Raw genomic sequence first — 13,991 nt, forward strand, 5'->3', positions numbered from 1 at the left:
CACTCACTTACATGGTGTACTAGTACATGAATTGAATTGTACTGTGGATAAGAGATAGCAGAGGAGCCACAACAAGGCCTGAAAAGAAGACAGATTGAGAGAGAGATTCAATCTTTCAGCTTACCAAAAAGTGTGTAGTATAGCTTTATTAATTTTCCTATCAATGTGAAAAGGAGAAATCTGGCTAAAGGCAGAAAAGTCACAGCTGAGCAGCTCCTGTCACAAAGGTGCTCACCGACCTGAGTCTCACACATGTTAAATGTTTTTTAGTGACTGCTCGGGGCTGTCCCTCCCCCACTGAGCTCCATTCCCTAATTACTATTCCAGGAACTTGCCAGCTCTGTTATATCACAAAAACACATTCACTGCTTGATTGAACCATTAGACTCTGAAATGCTGAGTGTTCTTTTCATAAGCTTTTCGTAAGCTTTATTTGTGTTCTATTATTTTAAAAAAAAATGTATACTAGAGGCATACATGCTAATTCTGTAAAAACGTTTTTGTGCATTAAATAAAATGGGAAGCGGAGTATCACACATAATATTCAAGGCACTCGTCTATCATCAGGTAGTTTTCCGTTGCTCATGCTTTGATCTAAGTACCCCTTGAATGTCGACTGTCGACGCTTTGATAAGATATAGCATGGTTCATGTGCAATTATTGAAAATACATGTGTATAATATCCAGACTATGGATAAGAAACAAACAGACAAAAATGACTAAACGAGCTTGTTATTCGATCCAACAAAGGTTTGAAAAGGCTGATAATATTTAATATCAAATCTATGTTTGTTTGGTTTTTTTTTTTTTGGGGGGGGGGGGGGGGGGGGTTGTATCTAAAATGAATGGGAAAAGTAATGAATTACATAGCTATCAATTTGAGTAACCCAAGTAAACAACAAATTAGATCTTATACCTGAGATAGATTTTTCATTGCAAAAAAGTGGGAGAGAACTATAGTTTTCATTAATGATAAGATTCTTTACTTGCAGGCTTTTTATGAATAAGTACAGTGATCAACTATATACAATTTTCTACAGTTTTTGTCTGAGCACACAAAGGTATTGTATTGCTGAGGTGTTCTAAGATGGCTTAGAATACCTCAGGACACTCCAATAAGAAATGGAGGATGTCATAAGGAAGATGTTTTTTGCAATCACAACCCAGATCCGGAAAAGTGGCAGAAAATAAATGTATGACTATTGTTAGTCATGAGCGTTTCTGCTTATCGCACACCTCTTGCCATTATCCAAACAGCTATGAATAAGTACCCAGTATTTATTTCACAATACTGCAAAACAACATCAAACACCTGAGTTTCTCAGTATCAGTTTTCTGAAGACAATTTTAATCAAAGGCATTATTGACCACAGAAAGCAATACCATTCCTATTCTGGCAAGCAGAACTGATAACCTAAGCAAATTTAAAAGTTTGAGGAACTGCAATCAAGGAGCAACGATCTGAGTGGTGTGACTGGTTGAGGCTGATGGAGAAGAGAAGAAAACGAAGAAAAAAGGGGGAAAATAGAGCACAGGGAGACAATTAGGTATTATGTGGAAATTATTACTACTGATTTTTTTCCTAATTTATCTTATATGACAAGGACATAGATTTGTGAGCTGAATGACAAATATTAAATTAAATATTAAATTTGTGTTAATGTAATCAGCATTAACCCAACACTTCAGAGCAATCAAAGTTTGCCTTGTTATATCAAATATTATGTACTTTGTTTAACAAGTGTGACTCTTGTTGAATGAACTAACTGCATGTTCACAACATCATGGCCCTCGAGGCAGACGTATTTGCTTGCTCTGCTATCAGTTTTGATTGGCAGGCCACAGTCTAACAGGATCAGCAACAGGACTTCAGGCAGCATTATCACAAACACTGGCGTCCCACAGGGTTGCATCCTCATCCCAATCCTTTACACCCCGTTCACCCACGACTGTGTCACCTCCAACAAAGAGAACACCATACTGAAGTTCACGGATGACACTGCAGTGATTGGTCACATCACTGGAGGGGACAAAGCGGCTTATAGGAGAGAGGTAGCCGGTCTGGTGTCATGGTGTGAGGACAACAGCCTCACCCTCAACACTGATAAGGAGATGATAGTGGACATGAGGAAGAAAAAGAGGCCTCACCAGCAGCTGTTTATCCAATGGGCTTGAAGTGGAGAGGGTGAGCAGCTTTAGGTACCTGGGCGTCTACATCTCTGAGGACCTCACCTGGACACTGAACACCACACAGCTGTTCAAGAAGGCTCAGCAGCTGCTGTATTTCCTGAGGAGGCTGAGGAAATTTGGTCTGTCGGCCAAGATCCTCAGCAGCTTCTACAGCTGCATTGTGGAGAGCACACTGACCAGCTGCATCACTGCATGGTACGGCAACACTACTGCTATGGACCGCAAACGCCTGCAGAGAGTGATAACACCTGCGGAGAAGATCATCAGGACCCCGCTGCCCTCTCTGCAGAGCATCTACCATCGCAGAGTCCAGAGGAGAGCTGCCTCCATCCTCAAAGACCCCCACACACTCCCAACACGGACTGGTTACACTTCTGCCCTCGGGGTGGAGGTTCAGAAGTGTGAAATCCAGAACATCTTGATTCAACAACTCCTTCTTCCCCACTGCTATCAGACTCCTGAACAGCTGACCTATTTTAACATTAATCATTTTTAACAGTAATAATTTTTAATCAGGTCATCTTACATATTAAGCTCATAGCTCTTTTGCATACATACATCTACCTCACGCTGACATTTTGCCTTCATTTATTTATACTATTTGTATTTTATCTGTTCTATTTGTACATATTAGCCGAGGAACTGTGTGTGGACAGCAAAGACAGAACTTCATTGCACAGAAAAATGCATTTCTTTGTGCAGATGACAATAAACGCTTTGAATCTTAAAAAATGGTTAGAAAACATTATTAATAAGAGTCTCATTTGTCTGGAGACACGTCTTTTAGTTGTTTAGCTCTTGTTGTCTATTTGAGTGTGTGCATGTGGGGGTTTTTTACTTTGTAGTAGAGATGGCACGATACCACTTTTTTATGTCCGATACCGATACCCATATCATAAATTTGGATATCGGCCAATACCAATATGAATCCGATATAGTGTGTTTTTCAATCAATAAAACTGTTTTTTATAATATCTTGCTGCATTTTGTATAAGTTCAAACTCAAGTTTAAAAAAAAACAAAACACTAAAGCTATTCTGTTATACGTGTATGCAAAAAATACACTGCACCCAAAATATTTCATAGTTCAGCAATACTGATCAATCTAATAAACTTAAACCTACTCCATCCTCCCCATTCTGGTATTTTAAAGAGTAAGCAACCTAACTAATAGGGTTGCAAACTCCCAGCAAAAAAAAAAATAGGGAACCACCCCCCACCCTCCACCTCATGATGCTTAATCGACGTAATCAACTTTAATTTGATACAGTGTGAAAAAAATGCACAGAAATCAATTATTTTTCAAGAATAATTAAATAGATTCAACATCTTTCTTCAACAGAACTGCAGACTACACAGATGGTACTTTCCCAAAGGAAAAAGTACTGTAGCTTACTAGGGTATATTAGACTTAATAGTTACTATATACAGTAATGGACTTCTATACTTTTTACATCAGATTAAAACTTTGGGTGTAAGATTCAGATAATTAATTATTAAAAGCTAGATATTTTAAATGAGAATAAGAAAGAAAAGTATGTCTTTGTGCCCCCCCTTTTCCCTGTCCCCCCCTTCCCTGCCCTATCGGCCCCCCTGGCTAAACTTTGCTAGATCCGCCCCTGCACAGTTACCAGTCGTCAGCTAGTAGAAAAAGATCCTGGTGTAGAAAGTAATATTAAATAAATTCTAACAACAGATTATCAAGCTTAAACGTGCTGCTGTTGTTCAGCCGCTGGTTTCCTCTTTGTGGCGCGAAGTGGGCGATAAACAAAGAAGAGAGACGGACTCGCGACAGAAGAGCCGATCAGTTGATCATTGATCAGTTTCACGTTTGAAGTAGCAGCAGGAGAGGGAGGGGGAGAGAAGAGGCAGTCGCTCCATATATCGGTTGTTAAGCTTAACGCTAAAATGCTTTGCAAACATTCAGAGATGAACTTACACACTTGCTTTACTTCTCTCTGGGATAACTTCCTCGGAGATGAAATGCCGGGTTGGTAGCGAGGCTACAAATACACACAGCCGCTCTATCAGGTGAGGCATACGTGCTACGGTTATGAGCCGAGTTATGCCATGTCGCAAGTTTTGTGAGGTGCTTTTTTGATATTTAATGGATCGGATTACATTTTTTATTTCTCTCCGATATCCGATCCAGTATTTACGTCAGTATCGGACCGATACCGATACATAATATCGGATCGGTCCATCTAGACACATCTGCTTACTTGTATCTTTTGCTCGTTTCTCCTCCTCTTCTTTTCTCTTTTTTCTAAACTGAGCACCTGATGGCTTTGAACTTTTCTTGTCTATCTTGGTTTTAATTTTGCACTCCAGTATGAAAACAAATCCCCCAACCCGAGAATCACCACAACATAACCTAATAGACCTACACCTTAGTTCACAGATTCACTTTGTCTAGGGTTTATTTCTGGAATTTTGCACAACCCAGGATTCAAATCATGAATCCATAATGGGCTTGGATTTACATCATTATGAATGAAATGTGCTCTATCTGGAAGCAGCCGGCCCCTCCCCTTTCGACGGGTTGTGTGTGAGACTTTAAATTATCAAACTGTAAATTATAAATTTTAAATTGTTATTGATCCCTTTACCCCTGGTCCTAAAGTGTATATTTATTTTCTTACTCTTCTTATATATATTGTTTGTTTACATGCACTGCTGTAACTGGAGCCTCGTCATCTCATCTCTCTATATACTGGACTGTATGTAGCGGAGATGACAATAAAGTTTACTTTGACTTCAGCAGCAAGCAGGCGCACCGAGGGCTCTCGCGCTCACTTTTCGTGTAGAACTTCGAAAAAACATCGGTGCAAATTATAAGTCTGTATCATAATGTCTGCTGTTTTCGTGTTTGTTGGTTTGTTTTTATTTTGTTTTATTTTGCGAGTTGGTTATTAGATGCTGCTCCAGCCAGCCACAGAATCTGTCACGGTTCTGGGTCCGTTGGACCCAGTATTTTGAGTTTATTATATTTTGGTTTATTTTTTGAATGATGGATTGTGCTTTGTTGATTATTATTATAATCTATGTTTCAGTTATTCTTGTTAAGAGATTAGTTCTTATGTTTGGTTTTCTCTGAATTATGATTTGCTTGGGTTTTGAGTAGTGATTCATGTTTCCTGTTTTATTGTGAAAGTCTTTGTCTTATGTTAGTGTGTGCAGCTTTGTTCCCCCTGTCTCGTTAGCCCTGATCTCTCCCAGCTGCGTCTCCCTCCCTTTGCCGATTCCCTCATTACTACCCTGTGTATATAAGCCCTGTGTTTTCCCGTGCTCGGTGTCGTGTCGTACCATCAAATTATGCCTGTGTGTTTTCGTATCAGTGTTCAGTACCCTTGCTCAGTTTATCAGAATCAGAATACTTTATTGATCCCTAGGGGAAATTATTTTTTTGTTACAGTGCTCCATTACAAACAAACATTAACAAAGACAGACAATACACTAACTAAGAATAGCACAATATATACAGGCATATATATATATACATAAAGTCACTTATTAATAAATATCTGAAAAAGAAGCATGTTGCAGTACTGCTGTTGCAGTAAACAGTGTGTTAAGTGGATGAGTTGTACAGGGAGATGGCCACAGGCAGGAATGATTTCCTGTGTCGTTCAGTGGTGCTTTTTGGTAATCTCAGTCTTTCACTGAACGTGCTCCTGTGACTGACCAGCATGTCATGGAGTGGGTGGGAGGTGTTATCCAACATTGTCTTTATCTTGAACAACATTCGCCTCTCCGACACCACCTTGAGGGAGTCCAGCTCCATCCTCACAACATTACTGGCCTTACGAATCAGTTTATCGAGTCTGTTGGCATCTGCGACCCTCAGCCTGCTCCCCCAGCATGCAACAGCATAGAGGATCGCACTGGCCACAACAGACTCGTAGAAAATCCTGAGCATTTTCTGGCAGATGTTGAAGGACCTCAGTTGCCTCAAAAAATAGAGACGACTCTGGCCCTTTCTGTGAAGTGCTGTGGTGTTTTTAGCCCAGTCCAGTTTATTGTCAATGTGTACTCCGAAGTATTTATAGTCCTCCACAATGTCAACACTGACCCCCTGGATTGAAACAGGGGTCAAGTGTTTCCTGGTCTTCCTGATGTCCACTATCAATTCCTTGGTCTTTCCCACGTTGAGCTGCAGATGATTCTGCTCACACCATGTGACAAAGGAGTCGATCACAGCCCGGTACTCTGTCTCATCATCCCTGCTGATGCATCCAACCACTGCAGAGTCATCAGAAAACTTCTGAAGATGGCAGGTCTCTGTGCAGTGGCTGAAGTCTGTGGTGTAGAGGGTGAAGAGGAAGGGGGAGAGGACAGTCCCCTGTGGTGCCCCTATGTTGCTGATTACCTTGTCAGACACACACTGTGGGAGACGTACATATTGCGGTCTTCCTGTCAGGTAATCAACAATCCAGGACACCAGAGAAGCATCCACCTGCATCGCTGCTAACTTATCACCCAGGAGGGTTGGCCCGCTGGTGTTGAAAGCACTGGAAAAGTCAAAAAACATGACCCTCACAGTGCTCGCTGGCTGGTCCAGATGGGTGTAGACACGATCGAGCAGGTAGATGATGGCGTCCTCAGTTCCGAGACGAGGCTGATAGGCAAATTGAAGGGGATCCAGATGTGGTCTGACAATGGGTCGCAGCTGGTCCAGGATGAGCCTTTCCAGGGTCTTCATGATGTGGGAGGTCAGTGCCACGGGCCTGTAATCCTGGGGGCCACTGGGACGTGGCGTCTTTGGTACAGGGACGAGGCATGATGTCTTCCACATCACTGGTACCCTCTGCAGACTCAGACTCAGCATAAACAGTTTATGAAATACTCCACACAGCTGGGGGGCACAGGCCTTGAGGACGCGGGGACTCACTCCGTCTGGTCCAGCAGACTTGCCTGAGTGAAGTCTCCTCATTTGCATCTCAACCTGGTATTGAGTGAAGGTGATGGGTGGGGGAGGGGTGTCAGGAATCTCACAGGAGGCAACAGCGCCATGTGAAGAGAGAGGCTGGGACAGTGGTGTGGCTCTGGATTCCAGGCTGACTACAGGTGAGGTTGTGGGGGTGTGAGCAGACACTGTGGTGTCGAATCTACTGAAAAACAGATTCAACTCGTTAGCTCTGTTCTCACCTCCCTCAGCTCCCCTGCTGTTGCTTGGCCTGAATCCAGTGATGGTCTTCATGCCCCTCCACACCTCTCTCATGCTGTTCTGCTGGAGTTTCCACTCCAGCTTCTTCCTGTAATTGTCCTTAGCCTCTCTGATCTTGTCCTTTAGTAACACCTGGACCTTCCTCACCTCCTCTTTATTGCCCCCTCTGAAAGCCCTCTTCTTGTTGTTGAGGAGGGCTTTGATGTCCTTAGTCACCCCCGGTTGTTATTTGGGTAACAATGAACAGTCTGAGCTGGAACAATGGAGTCGGTGCAGAAAGTTATGTAGTCTGTGATACACTCAGTAAGCCCATTGATGTCCTCGGCGTGAGGCTCACAGAGTGTTTCCCAGTCGGTCACCTCGAAACAGCCCTGTAATTCCGCTAAGGCCTCCTCTGACCACCTCCTAACGCTCCTCGTGGTCGCAGGTTCCCTCCTCACAATTGGCACATAGCGGGGGGTGAGGTGAATCAGGTTATGATCTGACCTACCAAGTGGGGGGAGGGAGGAGGAGCTGTATGCATCCTTGACATTAGCATACAGTAGGTCTAGAATTTTTTCTCCCCTGGTGGGACAGTCCACATATTGTCTGAATGTTGGAAGTGTATTGTCCAGTGATACATGGTTGAAGTCACCCGAGATCACAATAAAGCTGAACTCATGAAATTCACAAGATCGCACAAGATTTCAAACTGCAGGAAAATCACTGGAGTTATAAGAGGCAGACAACTACACACACACCAAGTGCATGCTATTGCTATTTATTGTGGATTAACCTGTCAAGGACAAAAACATAAAACTTCTGCATCAAATACAGGAAATCATAGCTTTCCTGTACGAAATCATAGCTCGTACAGGAAATCACAGCTTTCCTGTATTTCCTAGATTGTTGGCATGGTGGTTAGTGCTGTTGCTTCACAGTAAGAAGGTCCTGGGTTCAAATCCACATTCTGGCTAGTTTGCACTGGTTTCTCTCTGGGTATTCTGGTTTCCTTCCACAGTTAAAAGTCATGCAGTTATTAGAGTTAGGGTTAACTGGTGATTCTAAATTACCCGTGAATGTAAGTGTAAATGGTTGTTTGTTTCTATGTGATAGACTGGTGAGCTGTCCAGGGTATACCCTGCCTTGTAACCTATCACTTCAGGGTTATTTCCCAGCCTCCTGCAACCAGGATAAAGATAGGAGGATGGTAGTTGTTGTAGACCCATTCAATTTTTATGGCAACCAGGATCTAGACTTTGTTGAACATTATGTAATATGAAGACAACATGTAGTGTTTAAGTGACCAAGTAGTACTGGGGTAAAAGTTACTGAATAGTGTTGAAATAAAATGACAAAATTGTGAAGGATTAAAATATTCCAAGAGCTGAACTTACTTCATCTGAACATGTTTCAATCGCGTTTTATGAACACAAAATGCACAGGTTTACTGAATATGAAAAAAGTTGTGTTGATTTAACTCAGTTGTTTAAGTTTCTGCCAAAGGAAAACATTTGTGTGCAATAGTGATGTGTCGGTCGCGAATGAAACGGCTCTTAGAGCCGGATCTTTGACGTGAACGACGCGAGCCGGCTCCTTATCGCGAGCCGTGGGGGTTTTTTTTCTTTCTCTCACCCTCTCTCTCGCACTTTTTTTCCGCTTCACTCCACACGCGAGCCTTGTGCTTTGCGCTGGGCAGAGGGGGGAGGGGCGGTAGTTACACTCAGGCTCCGTCCACACGTACCCGGGTATTTTTGAAAACGGAGATTTTTCTATGCGTTTGCACCTTTCGTCCACACGTAAACGGCGTTTTCGGTCACTGAAAACGGAGATTTCTAAAAACGTGTACGTTTGGACGTAGCCTCAGTAGCACAGGAACAGAGCGGGAGGGAGAGAGAGAGAAAGAGAGCCAGGGACAACAACGTCACATTAGAAAGGTATAGTAATCATCCACAACTATTTTCAGTTGCAGATGATAAAGGGTTCAGAAAGTTTATTCATGCAGGCCCATATGACAGAGAATATGCATCTTCTTTTTGTTTTCATATTTTAATTTATATTTAACTGTGTTGTAGTTTGCAGTGTTTTGTGTTGTTTCACTTTAAATTTGTAAAAGGAAAAAGCTGAAAATTTAAATAGTTAAAAGTTGAAATGTAAATAGTTGGTTTTTGTATTATATGATTTATTTATTACATTTTATGTGGAGTGAATGAATAAAAGTATATTTACGGTGGCCCCTAGAGACAAAGCACGTACAAAAGACAACAGAAGTGCTCCAGGATGCTAGGCACAGTGTTGAGTTTTTGTTACCTAGTGGCTACACAAGCCAGCAAGTACCAATGACCGGATTTGGTGTGTGGTAGTAACAGGTAAATGAACATTTTTTTAAATTATTTGAATATATATGAGTGCTTGTGTATAAATACACAAACAACACACATATGCTTTCAATTGTGTAATTTAAGTGATCTAGGTAGCTCTGTTTTGGAAGTTCAGTTAACGCTAGAAATGTGTTTTGGAGTTTGTGCGTGCTTTGTCTCTAGGGGCCACCGCATATATTTATATATAAACATATATAAATAAAACCACGGGTTTCTTTTTTACATTAGTAATTCCTTTTGTGCATAATTTTATATTATTGTTAATAATAAATTAATTAAAGCAACAAAACAACCTGAAGAGCCGGTTGGGAGCCGAAAGAGCCGGCTCTTTTTAGTGAGCCGAGCCGGTTCTCTAAAAAGAGCCGGAAATCCCATCACTAGTGTGCAACCAATGTCCACCATTGAATCAAGTAAATCCAACATGGCCTTTTTTTCAGTGTACCATGCCAAAAATCAGTGTCTCTTATGCCAATTATTTTATCACTACAGCTCTTTTAGTATTGAAACTCACACAATTTGGTCATACTTATCACAAGAGTTCAAAAATAAGTCAAAATGGAGCTGTTGTTAAGCATAAAGCATTTCAGGTAAAGAAATAACTGCACAATATAATTAGTGCAAGAAATAAACACACTGGAGGACTATCTGATAAAAACTAACATTAAACGTCCAAGTAAAGTGAGCGTGTCGTTAACCGCCAATTCCCCATGACGCACCTCGATAGCAGTCACGTGAGGCAGTTTTGAATCTTGCTGTGCTCAACTTCCCCACATTGTCATGTTCACATAGGTTGCTGATTTAGATGGACATAAGTTTTCACGTTAGCTTTTTTTTTTTTTGGTGTAATTGGGAAGTTTTTAACTTGTAATTCTATGTTATAACAACAACTTCAGTAATCTATTGTCAAACTGATATAGAATATTATGTTACAATAACAAACATCTAGAATTACATTTTACAGTGCATAAAGGCCAGATATGAACTTTCATTAAACAGAACTTTATTTAATATAATGGATGTGCTTGGGCAGAGGCACACAGCTCTTCAATGTTTGGCTCAATTTGGAAAAGGTTGAGTCTTAAATCGTTTTCCACACAAAATCTTGCTCTATATTTTGTTTAAATGATTGTTAACGCAGAAAATCCCCTTTTGCATAAGTATGTGGTGGTGAAAAGCATCAGAGTCTTGACAGTGTGAGATCACACTAAACAGAAAATCGTGCAGCAAGAAAAGACAGAAAGACTTCTGTGTTGTTTGTGTCCACGCAGTTCTTCCAAAGGTTTAACTTCTTTATCATGGCCTCAACTTTGTCTTGAACATTGAATATAGTTGCAGAAATGCCTTGCAATCCGAGATTGAGCTCATTCAGACGAGAAAATATATCACACAGATAAGTCAGGCACGTAAGGTACTCTTCATCATGCAAATGTTAAGACAGCTCAAAGGGATGGTTACTGAAGAAAACTTTAAGTTCATCTCTCAGCTCAAATAAACAAGTCAGCACTTTCCCTCTAGATAGCCAGCGAACTTCTGTATGGAGCAATGATATCTCATGCTCGCTGCCCATCTCATTGCACAATGCAGCAAATAAGTGGGAGTTCAGCGGCCTGGCTTTCACAAAGTTAACCATTTTTACAGTCGTGTCCAAAACATGTTTCAGACGGACAGGTATTCCCTTTGCAGCAAGAACCTCTCTGTGGATGCTGCTGTGTACCCAATAGGCATCTGGCGAGACTGCTTTCGCACGCAAAACCACACCTCCATGTCTCCCAGTCATGGCCCATGCGCCATCAGTACATATGCCAACACATCTGTCCCACACGAGTCCATGTGTGTTCATGAATGTGTCCAGATTTTGAAAAATATCTGCGGCAGTTGTCCTTCCTTCCAGCGGTTTACAGAATAGCACGTCCTCCTTGATAGTTCCTTCATGATATATGAACTAGCACCAGCCCAGCCATATCCGTGGACTCGTCCTGCTGTATTGCATAAAATTCACTGTGGCGTATGCGCAGAAGCAGCTGCTGTAGAACATTTTCTGATGTAGCATTAATGCACCGTGAGACAGTATTGTTTGGTGATGGAATGGACTGTATGGTCTTTTTTGCCTTTTCACTAGGGCTGGGTATCGTCACTGATTTCTAGAATCGATTCGTTTCCGATTCACAAGGTCCCGAATCGATTCGATCCACGATTCGATTCAATTCGGTTCGATTCGATTCAATTAAATTCGATTTGAATCTGGGAAATTTTGACAGTCAGAAATATTATAATTCAGATCAGTGCATTTACATATTTTTGTATCTATACAAAGGAAGCTGACACACGCAAGACTTTATCAAAGGTGTGAGCATCACAGCAGATGCCTTTGTGTCAAAGTAGCTGAAGATAAAACACAGAAAAACATGAAGGTGGTTTTCCTGGCCTGGGATTTTATAAAAATATTCTGCAGTACATCAAAAACGAAAGAAAACCATTAATCAACATATGAACGTTACCTCTGACGTTACAGCGGTTTTATTAGAGACACGGCTAAGCTTTTTGCATTTTGCATAATTTTAAAAAGTTTAAATTTGTTCAGTATTGAACGCCAGAAATTAGGTTTTCTTTTCGAAAGCATGTAAAACGAAAAAAAAAAAACAGCGACCGACAGCGCTGTAAACAACGGTAGACTTGTGTGTAACAAGCAAGCGAATAATGCAGAAAACAGATTTTTAGACGGGAAACTGTTCTTGAAGTACAGAGAGAGAGAGAGAGAGAGCTGTGCATGAAGTGTGATTTTATCGTGGTGGAAGCAAAACAGTAAAAGTCAGAGTGATTTCATGACGATGTTTATGTGAAGCATAGTTTGGATCTTCTTTTGCTGCCGGTTCGGTCAATATTGTTTGGAGAGAGATAAAACTAACAGGTTTACGGTGTGTTCACACCGAACGCGATAGGCGCGGGCGAAAACGCCCCAAACGCCCCTAATTTGACGCGTGCACATTCGCACCTCAACGCGTGTCCAACAGAAATCCATCGCGCCTCAAAATTGCATCGTCTCACGCGCGTGAACCGGAAATGTGGGAGGGATGTGGGAGGAAGTTGTGCCAGACGGTATCTTTGCTAGATGGCAGCTGTCGAGCTAGCGCTTGAAAAGAGAGTCCCCCTTCTCTATTTACTGTGGAGAGCAGAGCAGCAGCGTTAAGGACGTCCGCGCCGTACCTGAGTCCGGTCCTCCAGAGGCGTGAGCAGTTTGGTGAGTTTCACCACTTGCTCCAGGAGCTGGATGACGGCGATGACAGCGATATCACTGTCTTTCACTTGCCCAGTTTGAGGACCTGCTGTCCCGCGTCGGTCCCAGGATCGCCCGCCTAGACACCAACTACAGGCGCTCAATCCCACCTGCAGAGCGCCTGTCCATCTGCCTGAGGTTAGTAAAAGTGTTTAATACGGTAGTCCTTTATTGATACCTGTGCTAATATATGCTAAACCATCCGTTTATACACTGCTAACATGGATGTGCTATGCTAACAGTGAATGCCGTCGGTGTTTACTGATAGCAAACTGTGGTATGGAGATGACTGTTTATAATATTTCTAGTGATACTCGAAAGGTCTCATCAAGTCCTGATCTAATTCGATTTATGCTGTTATCAGTGGTTGCAATGATAGCATGGCTGTGGTGTCTATCAGTGTATGCTCTCTGTGTTTGCTGATATCACACTGTGGTATGAGGACCACTGTGGGTTAATCTTTGTAGTGATACTCACTCTTTTTTTTATTTAAACCTGGTTTAATTCTGGTATAGTTGAATATTTGTATATAATCCTTGCAGCTGTCAGGCTCTATAACAGGGGTCACCAGCCTTTCTTAAATCTGAGAGCTAGATGAAATTGTGAAGTTTGGTTCATCTTTAGTTATATGATTCTATCTAGCATATTCTATCTTGATATGCTATGTCTTATCACAGGATAACTTTTCAAAAATATCAACAATGATTTAAGCAAGGAAAGGGCTACATGTCAACATACAACTCTTTATTTCTATTAATGTCTTACTTCATTCCTACCTGACTAATGTTGAGGGATTATGAGTGATTGGCTCACTGTAGTGGTAAAAGTTGCTACCAATCAAATTATGATATGTTAAAGTTAAAACAAAACACAACTGTTTTATATTATATCTAATATATATTATGTAATTATCCTTATAATTACAAAATGTTTTATGTAAGATTTATGTTTTGTGATTTAAATCTGACATCAGAAAAGTATTTTGGAATTTGAATAATGT

Source organism: Pelmatolapia mariae, linkage group LG14 (assembly GCF_036321145.2).
Source record: "Pelmatolapia mariae isolate MD_Pm_ZW linkage group LG14, Pm_UMD_F_2, whole genome shotgun sequence".
Classification (NCBI taxonomy): domain Eukaryota; kingdom Metazoa; phylum Chordata; class Actinopteri; order Cichliformes; family Cichlidae; genus Pelmatolapia; species Pelmatolapia mariae.